At 47.5% G+C, this 15,395-nt stretch overlaps 1 protein-coding gene across 4 annotated transcripts in view; it reads left to right on the top strand.

Annotated features, from left to right (window-relative positions):
* Nucleotides 1-15,395, top strand: part of CRACDL (CRACD like) — a 133,680-nt gene that overhangs the window by 21,546 nt on the left and 96,739 nt on the right. The window contains exon 1 of one of the 4 annotated variants that reach the window (XM_059134710.1): nt 13,706-13,831. The exons of the other annotated variants lie outside the window; for them this stretch is intronic. The gene's annotated coding sequence lies outside the window, so the exon portion shown is untranslated. Of the gene's footprint in view, nt 1-13,705; nt 13,832-15,395 lie in introns of those variants that run through there. 4 annotated transcript variants of the gene reach the window in all.

Here is a 15,395-nt window from a genome sequence, read left to right as displayed (position 1 = left end):
GGGGGGGTGTCTCTGTACTTCTGAAGTCCACACCTTCCCTCACACCTTTGATGCCCAGACCTGCATTCTGCTGGAAGGGACGTCTTTACAAAGGGGCTTGGTGTCTGGCCGTGTAACCACTTCTGACACCAACCCCTCCCCTCATTGCCCAAAGGTTGCAACCTTTATACTCCTTGCTCTCCAGACATCAGTCCTGTGCCCTTGCTGCCCACAAGCTGCCCACTGGGTCCACTCAGCGGCCTGGCCACAGATCACTCTTTCTGCTCCCTCACCTCCTGGGAAGAAATGACTGTTCCCTGTGGCTTCCCCTGTCACATTATAGGTCCCTTCATTATAAGCAGACTGTAGGAAATGACTGTTTCCTCCACAGACTGAGATTTCTTGAGGGTAGAGACTGTGCCTTGGGTTCTGGAAACACAAGGAAGAATAATGCGTAATAGGTGTTCAGCAAATTTTTTTTTAAGATTTTATTTATTTATTTGACAGAGATCACAAGTAGGCAGAGAGGCAGGCAGAGAGAGGGGGGAAGCAGGCTCTCCGCCGAGCAGAGAGCCTGATGCGGGACTTGATCCCAGGACCCCGGGATCATGACCTGAGCCAAAGGCAGAGGCTCCAACCCACTGAGCCACCCAGGCACCCCAGGAAATGGTTTTTGAATTAGGTAGAATTGAGTTGCTCAGTGTAAATATTCTCCTTCTTTTCTGATCTCATGCTTTTTATATTTGAGAGCTTTAATAGGGTGAGAATTTTCCATGTGTCAGAATGGGTCCTGGTGGTAAGAGTAGCATAGGTTTAATTTTTAATTTTAGATTTTAACTCCATGCTATGTGTACTATGAGTCTATGGCTATGAATATATGAATCTCAAGATATTCATGGAGTTTAAAATTTGGGCTCGTCTCCTACCAGTGTGATGGGGTCGTGGTGGCTAGAGTCTCAGATCTGCCTCTGGTTCCACTGCCAGGCCTAAAGACACTGGGCCTGGGCTGATGGGGTGCCTGGTGGGTCCCTTGCAGCCTTTCTCCTGGCCCTAGCTTCTGGGAGCCTCAGAAATGAGTCAGAACATGTGCAGCGTGGGCTTGTGCGGGTGGCAGGGAGCCCAGAATTAGCTCAGCTGTGTTTTAGCAGGGTTGCAGCAGGGAGGAGGTGGCTGTGTCAGGCATGGAGGGGGGTGCCCAGAAGCAGCAGTCCTGAGTGGCATGGAGGTCTGCTCTCAGGAGCCAACCCTGGCCCCAGGGCATTGGGGGAGGGCCTGCTCTGTGCCTGGCACACACCCAATTATAGATGAGCAGGGGTTCCGAGAAGCAGACCTGTGCCAGCACAGCTGGCGTAGCCTCAGCACACCTGAGACAGATGTGGGCGCCAGGAGGGCACAGTCAGGTCACTCCCCAGGAGTGAGTGGCAGACAGGTATGGGCACCACTGTGCTCCCTGCTCTTTTTCTGGTGGCTCTGTGCCTTTACCTGCCCACTGCACACTGAGCCAGGCAGAGCCCAGCTGCCCCTGAGCTGACCCCACCCCTAGGCAGCACGCCCTGCTCCTCTGCCTGGCGTTCTCTCTTTGTGAGCTGCCTTTCCATTCCCAGGGAGGGATTGGTGAGCATGGGTATTTTAACAGATTGCAAAATGCTTTGTTTTCCCTTGCCCCTTTCCTGCTCTCTCCAACCTCTGGCATTGGTGTGTTGCCCAGGACGCCCGCGGTTGTCACTGGAGACAACAGGGCAGCAGTACTGCCGCTGCTGCTAGTTGGTGCAAAACAAAGGGGCAGGCTTTATGCTTCCCAGGAGTGGGGAGGGGCCTGGCACTTTGGAGCCACCGAATGAATCAGCTAGGTAGAATGGTGGGATATTAAATCACATGTGTGTCAGCATTGTTCTAGAAAAAACATTTGCAGAGATCCCAGCATGCGGCCTGGATACCCGAGGTTGCTGCTGTGGCTTCCCCGCTGCAACATGAAATGCTCACAATCTGAGTGATTGGTGTGCTGGGGGTTACTGTGGGTGGAATCGCGTGAGTAGAACAATTTGGGGAAGAAAACAAAGCATCTGAAGGTTTTCAGGGTGGCCCAGCTTTGAAGCGCAGCAACTGACTTCCGCCTTACAGCCCGGCCTGCACGTGATCACCTGCATTTGTGCCTCAGAGGCCACCACGGGCTGGCTCTGCGCACAGTGAGCCCGCCACTGGTGTCCTGTCCCACAAAGAAGCAGCGCTCCCATTTCGCAGGTGCCTTCCCTTCTTGCCCTAGCACTGCCACTGCAGTGTTGATCTGGCCAGCCTTGTCAGCTCTGAACACAGGATTTCAGAAGGGATGTGTTGGGCCACACCTAGACCTAGCACGGGGAGGGAGTAGTCCCCTGCTGGGACACTTGGAGACCAGGGACCACGCTTCAGCCAGCTTTGTTCCTTTAGTGCCTGATCCAGTGCTCTTCACACAACCTTAGGTTGTACCTACGGGCTCCCTCTGCTGGTACCTGGGGCCAGTCCCTGGGGACATTTGTGTTAAGGGTCCCACAAGTCTGAAGAAACTTTCCTGTTGTTAGAGCCATCTGGTTTTTTCAAGGCACACCGTGTACTCAGCTGTCTTGTTTGGGCCCCACATCAACTGTGAGGTGGGCAGGGCTGGAAGTAACATTCCCCTTTAAAGGACAAGGTAGGGCCAGGTAGTAGATAGGGTGTGGGCCTTTTGTTAGGGCCTGAGGGCCAGACGGTAGAAAGGATGTGCCTGTGTTGGGGGCAGAATGACAGGCGCAGAGGTTCCCTGGCCCCTCACTTCAGCACCTTGCCCAGGGGCCTGCTGCTCGCCTGCTGCCTGGCATTATCCCATCAGTCTGTCCCTCCGGGCTACACCCAGAACTCTGGGTGTCATGACCCCACTGGTAAGCCTCAAACTGGGGCAGCTGGGAACAAGAATAGATCCAGAGATTGGACAATTTCTGTATTTTCCAAGTATGAGCACCGAAGCCAACAAGAGTGAAGTAATTTGCAGTAGGTTGAATGTTGGAAAGAATTCTCTGGGGAGAAATTAAAAAAGAAAATCCCAGTTGGGTTTCTAATTCTTTGCCAGTGACATTGGTATGATCCTTGTGTAACAGCTACTCTCAACACTGAGACACCTCAAGCCTAGCAGTATACTCCACTTCCTGACAGTCCCCTGGGTTTGAGGACAACTTCTCAACCTTTCTCGAAAAATAGAAGGTTTCTTAGGTTCTGGTTCTCTGTGCCAAGCTCGTTGACACCTGAGTCCCGAGCTGCCCCTTTCACCCAAAGGGAGTTTTATACAGACTTGAGCTAACCAGTTGATCTGTATCACCATATTGAACCTCCTGTGAAGCCCAAGAGAAGGTGCAGTTCCTAGCTCCGCTTTGTAGAAAAGGAAACATGCCCTTGCCAGGGTCACCCATGTAAGCAGACCTAGACCTGGTGTGCTCCGAAGCCCATACCCTAGCACGGGGTGGATGTCGGACACCCTCCTCTTTGAGGCTCCTTGTTGGAGAATGGTTTTCATCGTGAGCCAGAGCTGATCCAGTTCTGAGAGGTCCTGAGAGCAACAGTTTGGGAAATAAGGAACTTCTCAGAGTACATTTTTAGAGAAGATGTGCTGACTGCTTTTCTCAAAATGTATGTGGGGTCTCCTGCCTGAGCTTGGGTCCGGCCCACAACCCCTCTTGGTGAGAGGTCTTTGAAATCTGCCGCCTGCAGGGACCGAGTTGGGAGGCCGTGCCAGGCAGGGAGGGGGGCCAGGGAGTAGAATTCACCCAAGTGTGATGTTGGAGACAAAGGACACAATGAGGAAGACTGCTCAATGTTTTGTGAAGCTGGAGGGTTGAGATCTGTCCAACATGTAGCAGTTTCCCTCTTCAGGGTTAAAGGACCCCTTTACAAAAGCCACCAGAGCCCTGCTACCTAGGCCTTTCACTCTGGTCTTCCCTCAACCCTTTTGCTGGCCCTTTGCCAGGCCCACTGATGGGCTGCAGACCTGGGGAAAGGCTCCCTGAGATTACAGGTGGCACAGGAACATGATTCCTTTGGCCAAAAGGGAACGAGGGTAAAGGAGCAGCTGGCCAGGTGGCTTGGGGTGTGCGACCAGATGGAGGGCTCCATGCCAGGGCTCTGCTCCCCTGGGAGGCCGATCAGCCTCAACCTGGGCATCAAATTTCAATGGGCCTGAGCAGGTCGGCAACAGGAATGCGTGGGAAGGAGGAAGTTCCATTTTACATGGCCAGGTTGCTCCTGACAGCTCATTTCGTTTACATTTGCAGTTTTTATGAACTTGAGTTAGATGACAGTTGCTTGGGTCCAGATTACTTGGAAACACTCAAAATGTCCTCTGGTGTCCTTTACCCAATAATCAAGAATGTTTTCGCAGACATTTCATGGGGGCTTTCCCATACCTGTCTACCTCTTCTTATAAGTTACAGCAATTACATGGCACAGCTGCTACACTTAAATCAGAAGAAAATTGGACCAAATAAAGAAAATAATTTTATGAACAAATAAGTATCCCTTGAGAAGCACAGGGAATCTGATGCAAATATCATCAGGGAAATTTAAGAATTTGCTATTGCTGTCTAGGGCTCTGGAAAATATGAATTTCATGGTGTGCTCAGAAGCCTTCCACAGAACCTGCCTGATGACTCTCTGCCAGTCTGTCCTTAATCTTCGCTGGAAAGTCCTCCCAGGCCTCCGTGAGGCTGAAAACCAGGGCGCATTAATACAATGTCTACACTTCGAGTTCAGATTCAGCCTTTAAACATGGGGTCAGGGAAGTCAAGTTTCAGGTCATGGGCTTTTACTGTGTTGACCTCTGAACCTTTAAGACTTTCTGGCTAATTGTACCAAAGAGAATAGGGACCCAGACCCCAATGAGAGAAAATAGGCCAGGTGTAAATGAAATTAATTTCTATATGAAAGGGCGTTTAGTGGAAATGGTGAGGTGTGGTTGACATCTCAAGGGCAGACCCTGGTGTTTCATAGATGGCAAATGCTTCATTCTGTGCTTTCTCTGTTGAAGGCAGTGCCACGGCACGGGGGAGGGGGGTGGCAGGGGAAGGTCATTGGATCTGTAAGCCACCTTGGAAACCCGAGCCTTGGTCTGTTGTCCAGGGCAAGCAGCAGCTTGTACCAGGGAAGGGAGGGGACGGCTCATTCAGCTATTTATCTGCTGATAGACATCCACAGTGATAGGGCAGGTTTGAGTTTGCATTTTTTAATTAATTAATTAATTTGTTTTTAAAAATTTTTTTTATAAACATGTATTTTTATCCCCAGGGGTACAGGTCTGTGAATCGCCAGGTTTACACACTTCACAGCACTCACCAAAGCACATACCCTCCCCAATGTCCATAACCCCACCCCCCTTCTCCCAACCCCCCCTCCCCCAGCAACCCTCAGTTTGTTTTGTGAGATTAAGAGTCACTTGTGGTTTGTCTCCCTCCCAATCCCATCTTGTTTCCTTGATTCTTCTCCTACCCACTTAAGCCCCCATGTTGCATCACCACTTCCTCATATCAGGGAGATCATATGATAGTTGTCTTTCTCCGCTTGACTTATTTCACTAAGCATGATACGCTCTAGTTCCATCCATGTTGTCACAAATGGCAAGATTTCATTTTTTTTGATGGCTGCATAGTATTCCATTGTGTATATATACCACATCTTCTTCATCCATTCATCTGTTGATGGACATCTAGGTTCTTTCCATAGTTTGGCTATTGTGAACATTACTGCTATAAACATTCGGGTGCACATGCCCCTTTGGACCACTACGTTTGTATCTTTAGGGTAAATACCCAGTAGTGCAATTGCTGGGTCATAGGGCAGTTCTATTTTCAACATTTTGAGGAACCTCCATGCTGTTTTCCAGAGTGGCTGCACCAGCTTGCATTCCCACCAACAGTGGAGGAGGGTTCCCCTTTCTCCACATCCTCGCCAGCATCTGTCATTTCCTGACTTGTTGATTTTAGCCATTCTGACTGGTGTGAGGTGATATCTCATTGTGGTTTTGATTTGTATTTCCCTTATGCCGAGTGATATGGAGCACTTTTTCATGTGTCTGTTGGCCATCTGGATGTCTTCTTTGCAGAAATGTCTGTTCATGTCCTCTGCCCATTTCTTGATTGGATTATTTGTTCTTTGGGTGTTGAGTTTGCTAAGTTCTTTATAGATTTTGGACACTAGTCCTTTATCTGGTATGTCGTTTGCAAATATCTTCTCCCATTCTGTCAGTTGAGTTTGCATTTTTATTTGGGCTGATAAAATCTTCCTATACACGTTTAAACTCTTTGGTTGACAAATTGTCCACAGGATTTGGACAGGAGAAGCCACAGAAACCTCTAGCTTGGTGGTCAGGAAGGACTTCTGGCCTGTCAGCCACCCATACCCCTATTTGCAGTGCCACGGCCAGACATTTACAGAAAGATGACTTGTTGGAGGATTAACTTAGTCATGCAGTTGTAGGAGAGAGACAGCACGTGTGACCCGACTCCTGCCCCGCAGCTGAGGACTTGGAGTCATCCTGAAGAGACCTGATACTTGAGGGTGACCTCAGAGCTCTCCAGGCCATTCTTTTGGATTCCTCTGCCCTTGTGGCTGGTCTTCCAGATGAGATGGCCAGTCTAGCAGATTGTGGCCAGTCAGTTCTGAACAGAGAAGGAGCTTCAGGGACTGCCTCCTCCTGCTCCCGCTGCAGCTGGGCTAGGAGAGGGGATCCTGTCTTTCCAGACTTTTAAATCACAGGTCTGTATCTGGCATCAGAGACAAGAACTGGCCTCATGTTACCGTGGGTTTATCTACAGCTATGCATTTGACTCCCGATGCCTTGCAGAATCTGCATGGATATCTAGTCAGTATCAGATAATGTGCATGTTCTGTGTTGAGAGAAGCTTCACCATCAGTCCTTTTTGTGGGGTCTCTCATGGTAGGTCATCTGTGTTATAGCCTCTTCTGTGCAGCATGCTGCCAGAGCCACCATTTAGAATATAACCAGACTTCTGATTCCAGCCATGATGGACCAATAAATGTTGGATTTATTCTCCTTTCCTAAACAATTATGACATTGGACAAAACAGATGAAGCAACTGTTATTAAGACTGCGATGTCACTCCTTGCCAGTGTGTGATGCAAACGGAGGCAAGCTGTGTGTTCATCCTGGCTTGCTATTGGCTGGGAGGGGGAGTTGGGGAGTGTCTCTGCAACCAAGGCACAGGGAGGTAGACTCAGGCACAGAGCTCATTGGAGGGACTGGGAATCAGAATCCTGGAGTGCTGAGGCAGCTGGCATTTGGGGGGGCGGGGTGTTGGAAAGGAGAATTCTGAGCAGAGCAAGGATTTCAGAAATCTTCCAAGTGGTCGCCTAGATTCTTACCTAATACTAATCAGTGTTTACATAGGACAAGGCTCTCCTGAGGGTTGGGAAGTGAGCTGAGCAGAGATTCTGAGGGTCACATGGTGCTGGGAGGGGTAACATTATAACCTGCCAGACTGGGGAGACTTTTTGAGAACCTCAGTCTTTTACCTGAGGCCACAAAAAGACCACCACCTCAAGAGTAGTTCTACTCTAGCATGGGCTAAGCACCTCACTAAACCCACTATAGCAAAACCTAGAAGAAAGCTCTGTTAGGATCAGATGATGGTCTAGCCAACTGTCTGGCAGACTAAAACTCAACGCTATTTAAACAAAGTATTATCTGCAACATCAAGCATAAAATAAAATTTAAAAAAAAAAACACTAGACATGCAGGGTAGTATGAGTGATAACAAAGAGGAAAAGATGAATAGATTAAAAACCCATCCAAGCATAATGAGCAAATAGGAATTTTAGTAGAGAAATGAAAATTTAAGAAACAACCAAATAGAAATCCCAGAACTGAAAAATGTGTGGTATGGAATGAAAAATTGGATTGGATGGATCTAACAGCAGTTTGGGCACTATAGAAGAAAATACCCATGAACTTGAAAACAGATCAATACAAACAATTCAGACTGAAGCATGGAGTGAAAAAAAGAAACATAAAATGAACAGAACCTCGATGACATGGGAGAGATAATATCAAGTAGTCTAGTATAGTTGGAATTCTATAAGAAGAGAGGTTGGGGCAGAGAAATATTTGAGGAAATTCCCTCAAATTTGATAGGAAAAGAATTTCAATCTGCAGGTTCCCAAATTTCAAGGAATCCCAAGCAGAGTTGACTTGGAGAAAATCACACCTAGGCCCACCAGAATTAAATTGCTGAAAGCAAAAGAGAAAAATAAAATAGTAGAGCAGCCAGAGGAAAGATCTATTACATATAAGGGAACAAAAGTAAAAATATGGCCAACTTCTTATCAAAACAGTGCAAAGAAGAAGACAGTAAGACATTATCATTAGTGTTCTGAAAAAAAAAATCTTTCAAAAATAAATGTGAAACAAATATATTTTCAGATTGACAAAAGTTGAGAGAAGCTGTTTGCTGCGGACTTACGGAACAAGGACCATTAAAGGGAAGTCTTTGGTCTGAAGGGAAATGCCACCAGATAAAATGGATCCATATGTAGGAATTAAAAGTGCCATAAAAAGGGAAATGTGTTGTAAATATAAAAGAATTAATTTTCTTATTTTTTTAAAGATTTTATTTGTTTACTTGACAGAGATCACAAGTAGAGAGGCAAGCAGAGAGAGAGGGAAGCAGGCTCCCCACTGAGCAGAGAGCCCGATGCAGGACTCGATCCCAGGACCCTGAGATCATAACCTGAGCTGAAGGCAGTGGCTTAACCCACTGAGCCACCCAGGCGCCCTAATTTTCTTATTTTTAAACTTCATTAAAAGACAATGGTTTAAAGCAAAATAGTAGCAATTTATTTAGGAGTTTATAATATATGTAACAGTAAGATATGACAAGGGATGAGAGGAGGGTAAATGAAAAAAACATAGACATGTGATAGGGAATAATCAATAAAAACAGAAGTTGGCTCTTAAAAAAATGAATAAAATTATAAACCCCTCAAGAAGACTAATGAAGGAAAAAGGAAAGGAAACTAAATTGCCAGTATGAACAAGGAAACATTTTCCAAATAATTAGAGAAAAACATTTCCCATATAATTTCATGAGGCCAGTATAATCATGTTAAAAAAAATGAAAAAGAAGTTACAACCAATATTTCTCCCAAAAATAACAAAACCCCTAGCATATTGCATACAGCAATCATGATACCTCATACCCCAGTGGGGTTCCCCAGGAATACAAGGTTGCTTTAACATGTGAAAATTCAGTGACTGTAATACACCACATTAATTGAATAAAAAAGGAAAATTATATGATCTGTGCAGTAAATGCAGGAAAAAAACATGTGACAAAACTCACAGCCTATGATAAGAAATTCTCAGCAAACTCAGAATAAAAGAGAAATTCCACCATGTGTTAGAGGACAGCTTTCAAAAATCCACAGCTGAAATCATTCTAAACTATGACACATAGAATTCTCTCCTCCTTGATCAGGAGCAAGGCAAGGAAGTCTGTGTGCGCAACTCTTTACAGCACAGGACTAGAAGTCCCAGTCCATGTAATCAGGCAACAGAAAGAAAAGCCATAAGGGTTGGAAAGGAAGAAGGAAAATTATCTGTGTTTGTGGAAGGCAGAATTCTAAATAATCTTAATTAGTAAGAGAATTTATTTCACCTAGCATAATACCCTCCAGTTCCAACCATGCTGGCTAATTGCACTTAATTAAAAAAAAAAAAAAGTGAATTTAACAAAGTCATAGGATCGATGGGCAACATGCAAAAATTTATTGTGTTCCTGTACACTAGCAAGAGTAACTGGAAAATGCAATTGCACTGTGTCCCAATGGTGCCAGCATTCCACTTGGAACCTTCTGATGACATCTTAACTTCATTCAGAATGAAATTCAGAGTCCTGCCTGTGAGCTAAATGGCCTTCTTGCTGGGTAGGCTCCTCTCCCCGGGCACCCACCATGTCTCTGATCTGTCCCTATTGTCCCCTTGGCTCCCTCTGCTGTGTTCAGAGGGACTTGGCTCTTCCCTGTGCCTGCACACCCATTCCCCACAAACAGCCTTGGCTCACTACCTCATTCCAGTCAAGTCTGTGCTCAGCTGTCACCTTCTCAGAGATGGCCTTCCTGATCACCTTATTTAAAATAGCACCTCCATGGAACACTGAAAAAAATAAATAAGATGTGAAAAAAAAAGCACCCGCTGGGGCTCCTTGGGTGGCTCAGTGGGTTAAGCATCTGCCTTGGGCTCATGTCATGATCTTGGGGTCTGAGGATTGAGCCCTGTGTTGGGTTCCTTGCTCAGTGGGGAACCTGCTTCTCCCTCTCCCTCTGCACCTCCCTCTGCAGCTCTCTCTCTCTCTCTCCCTCTCTCTGAAATAAAATCTTAAAAGTAAAATATCACCTCCTAACCTTGCTTTGTTTTTTAAAACATTTAAAGGTAAGTCTTTCCCTCATCACCACCTGGCATACTGGACACATTTCTTCCTTGTCTCTTCCCCTTGGAACATTAAAACAAAGATTTTGTCTTTTGTGGTTGTTTGTTGCCCAATCTGTAGTATCCAGCATGGCCTGGACCTTAACAGCAGTCAATAAATATTTGTTTACAGGCGATTCAGAACAAAATGTTGTGCTAATAAGGATGGAGCTTGGGGGTAAACCCTAACGGGCAAGTCTGGTGTGGTAGGCCCTTGAATCTGCCATTTTCCTTTTTGAAAAAATCCATATTTTAGTGTGAAAGAAAATTTTCCGTTAAAAACAGTGATGTCTTGTCAAGTCCTGAGGTGGGACAGTGGGACAGGCGCCTCTGTAGGGCATGTGTTATTTGCATGGCACACCATCATTTGCAAAGTGCTTTCCTGGGCATTGCCACACTGGATCCACACAGCACCCGGTGATGCAGCGGGTTGGATGGTGGGTCAGAGAGATTCTGTTACCCATTCAGGGCTGTACAGAGGTGCTAAAGCCAGGAGTCCAGCATTTCCATCCCATGTCCCTTTCCACTGTGTCCTGTGCTGGGAAACAGCTCCCAAGTTCTTGCATGGTCACTTGTGGGCAGGCAGCCCCCAGTTCTTATTTTCATGAGGTTAAACATTCTGGTATCGATGCTTTGTGCACCTGTGCTGAAGGTGAGGCAGCAGGTGGAGGAAGAGAATATTGCTGATTTTTGAGGTCTGCTTTGAAGACAGGCTCTATGGGAATGGAGGCTGGGGTCAGCCCAGCAGATGTTTTCATAGTGTGAAGAGGCACAGGAAGGGTCCTGCTGGCCCTGAGGTTGAATGAAGGCCCCCGAGGTCCAAGTCCTAAGGGTTCTAGAACAATGGCCTGGCTTCAGCTTCAGGTGGAGAACCCGGGGAGACTGTGGAGCGGTCCATGGGTGTGAGCAATTCCGCGAGGCCCTGGCTTTTGTAATATATGCTCCTTTGGGCCCTGGGAACCCAGGGGAAGAAATAAAGGTGACCTCTTTCTTCTCTCATTGAAATTCGTGTCAATAAACACTCTGGGGACCTTTGCCAAATGAAAGGGGATTGGGCGTTTGTGTGCATGGTATCTCATTGGATCCTCGAAATAGACAAGAAAAATACCTTCTCAGTCTCAGATGAAGAAATAGGCAGGGAGCAATCATATGGATTTCCCAAGAGTATTTCCATATTAGGTAGCACATCTGGGACAAGGACCAAGTCTTGGAACTCCAAGTCAAGTGCTCCTTGAAGAGCTCCACCCGAGATGCCTCATGCATTGGGCAGATCACCAAGAGTGACGGAGACAAAGGTATCATATCATGACTAAAACCATGATAACCACAGTGGGGAGGCTTCCCAAAGATTGTTCTGTAGGAAAGGTTGAGGGTAGGCACCCAAAGTAAGGAAAGGGATTAAAATGAACTCTCATGAGGCATGTGTAAGGAGTGGGTACTTTGATGCCTACCTGTATATTCGGTGTCGACTTTTCTCAGTGATCTCTCATACTTTTTTTGATTGTATATATTATTTTTGTTAGTTTAATTTTATTTTTTTGGTATCCCAAGATACTCCTGGTGCATTGTTTATGCACCACACCCAGTGCTCCATGCAATACTTGCCTTTTGAATCCCCACCACCAAACTCACCCAACCCCTCACCCTCCTCCCCTCCAAAGCCCTCGGTTTGTTTCTCAGTGTTCACAGTCTCTCGTGGTTCATCTCTCCCTCTGATTTCCCCCAACTCACTTCTCCTCTCCTTCTTCCAGTGTTCTCCGTGTTATTCCTTGTGCTCCACAAGTAAGTGAAACCATATGATAACTGACTCTCTGTTGACTTATTTCACTAGCATAATCTCCTCCAGTCCCGTCCATGTTGATAGAAAAGTTGGATATTCATTCTTTCTGATGGAGGCATACTACTCCATTACGTACATGGGCCATATCTTCTCACTTTTTAAAAGTCTGTTGGGGGACGCCTGGGTGGCTCAGTTGGTTAAGCAGCTGCCTTCGGCTCAGGTCATGATCCCAGCGTCTTGGGATCGAGTCCCACATCGGGCTCCTTGCTCCGCAGGGAGCCTGCTTCTCCGTCTGACTCTGCCTTCCACTCTGTCTGCCTGTGCTCACTCTCACTCGCTCTGACAAATAAATAAAATCTTTAAAAAAAAAAAAAAGTCTGTTGGGATCACTTTACCTTGTCCTCACCAATCTGTGGCTCTGGTCTGCGTGGAGCTAATGGGAGCTTGGAGTATTGCCCACAGCCCTGATGAGCCTGGCTGGGGCTCTCTTAGATGAGTCTGTGGGCCGTGCTTTGCAGATGTCACTCTGGGTGTGAGGCCAGACCGGAGACTGCCACCCCGACTGAGGGCCACAAAAACAACACTTCTGACTGCAGCAGCATTTCTTTCCTTTCCTTTCCTTTTTTTTTTTTTTTTAAAGATTTTATTTATTTGACAGAGGCAGTGTGCACACAAGCATGAGGAGTGGCAGAGAAGCAGGCTCCCTGCTGAACAAGGAGTCCAATGCAGGGCTCAATCCTAGGACCCTGGGATTATGACTGAGCCAAAGGAAGATGCTTAACCAGTTAAGCCACCGAGGCACCCCAGCAGTACCACTTCTGAGTGCAAGACCACATACCTGTGTGTGTGTTTGTGTGTGTATGTGTATAATGCTGAAAAGAATGGTTTTGCACTCATGATGTAGTAATACGTCAAAAAAAAATTACTACTAGGATAAACTTGCAGAGCAGTTGTCAGATGAGGCATGTTAAGAAGGCTTAGCTCACTCTCAGAGTTTGGATATAATCAAAGCCCAAATGTGTTTTTGTCATTGCTATATTGTTGCTTTAGGAAGAAAAAAAAAATCTATTCCTTGATTTAAGTGTCTGTAGTAGTTTAAATCTCCTCCTGGGTCCCGGTGCCCACTGAGATATGGCTTCTTCCCACAGGCGGAATCATATGACACAGTGAAGCATGACGTCCTCTCTTATAGTTCACTGAGAAATCGTAAGAAGACTCCATTATTTTTTTCCTGGGCGAGATTTTTGGTCAGGAGGGGGAAAATACAGTGCGTTTTCAAATCATGGAATTCTGGAAGGTCATGTGTCCCAGAGGCGGGCGCGTGGGGCTTTGAGGAAAGCCAGTCCCTCTGCCTAGTTGTTGCCAGGTGCTCACTGGCAGGCCTGTCCTTGTGTTAATGTGCACAGTTCAGGGAAATGGGTGGGAGTGAGCTGCTTCTGCTTCAGGCTGTTTGGATTCAGGGTGCTGGCTCTGCTGGTTTGCAGGAAGCCTCAGGGAGCTCTTGCCTGCCTCTGTGCTGTCCTGGAGATTAGGTTTCCAAAGGGAGGGAGGCTGAGCCCACCACGTAGCAGATGGGAGCGAGCGCCTGGTCTGTGAGTATGGCCCCCCTCCCCTGTGTACCTGAGGCAGGTAAGGGTGCCAGCATGGGCCCCCACAGAGGTGCCCCCCAGCAGGAAGGGTTTTGTCATTTTAGGTCACTGAGCTCCCCAGAAGAGACACTGGTAAAGCTGGCTGTGGGTACTGGGACAGTTAGTAAATTTTCCTTAATAGGTCTGATAAACTTGGGGCTTCTTGGCTTGTCTTAGAGAGATGACATGTAGATCAGCATGTGTCCTCTGAATGAAGAGGTGACAGTTGCCCAGAAATACTGAACCCATAGGTCAACAGATAATACAGGGTTGCAGAGTATATGGAGGCAGGCCATGGCAAGTCCCTAGAGTTGGCCTTCTCAGGGTGTTTCCGCCCAGTGGGGAGACCCCTATCTAGAGCAGGACCCTAGGTCCTACTGAACTTTCCCTCCAACTTGAGGAGTGATCGGGCCGTGGCTGTGACCAGGGATCTGCCCCTCACCAAGCTCAGTCAGAACTGCTCTGAAAGCTGACAGCCTGGTTGGCAAATTTAGGAGAGAACCTGTGTCTGTGCTGAAGAGCAGTGCCCCTGTGCCTGCCACTCTGAGGACACATTCCTGGGACCCGCACGCTCGGTGAGCACACTCAATACACCGGAGGTATGCTGTGCACAGAGTCTCCGGTGAGAGCTGTTCATAGTCTTAGGCAAAGAGAGGGGCTTTTTTCTGGCTGTGGGAGAGGGGGCCTCACTGGGGCCTTGCAGGCCAGAGCATGGCTGAAGGCTTCCAGGGACCCCCTCACCATACCTCTGATGACACTCAGAGAGGCAAGCCTGCTCCCATGTCTGTGACTACATCTTTCTGGACCCCTTTCAGTGATTCCATGGGGGCTGACATGTAAATCTCCTTTGCCTGTGTTTCCAAGTCACATTTTAGGGTTGGTGAGCCTCCAAATGGCTCCTTCTGTTTGCAGACGCCCATAACGTTCTGTCTTGCTGTCCAGTCATGAAACGTTCTGCTGGGATCTGTTCCTGGGCTTCTCTGCTGTTCGTGTCTTACTACTTCAGCTCGTTCTTGGGCTCCTTGTGAGGAAAGGCTGTATTTGATTCTGCCTGGGGCTGCTGGGCACAACATGTTCTCAGCCAACTGTCATTCACACTTGCTGGCGCTGGACTCCACTTGCCAGTGACACATGCCCAGACGAGGCGCACGAGTTTTGCCCATCCTGGACTCTAGTAGAGATCTCTCCCCTGAGTCTAGAATCTCCGTAGACTGTGTCATTTTTGTGATTCAGGACTTTAAGGAAAGATGGAAGGTTTCCTTGTGCAGCGTGGGCCCTGTGCTCTGGTGTGTGGTGTGTCACACACGGGGAAGCACAGTGGCCTGGGTGCTCAGTGGGTATGACATCAGCCTGCAGCCCCCTGGCTGAGGTGCCGGTGCTGTTCTGTGTCAGGACCCCCAGGGCACGTGGGATGTCCACTCCATCCCCCTGAACTCTCTGGAGAAAGGGAGCCCTGGAATGATGCTTTTGTAGATGCCCTGTGTACCAGGGATGGGCAGACCCTTTCTGGGGAGACTGCTGTCTCTGC

Source organism: Mustela lutreola, chromosome 9, assembly GCF_030435805.1.
Source record: "Mustela lutreola isolate mMusLut2 chromosome 9, mMusLut2.pri, whole genome shotgun sequence".
NCBI lineage: Eukaryota > Metazoa > Chordata > Mammalia > Carnivora > Mustelidae > Mustela > Mustela lutreola.
The sequence above is the reverse complement of the archived record's forward strand: the minus strand, read 5'-3'. Positions and strand labels throughout refer to the sequence as shown.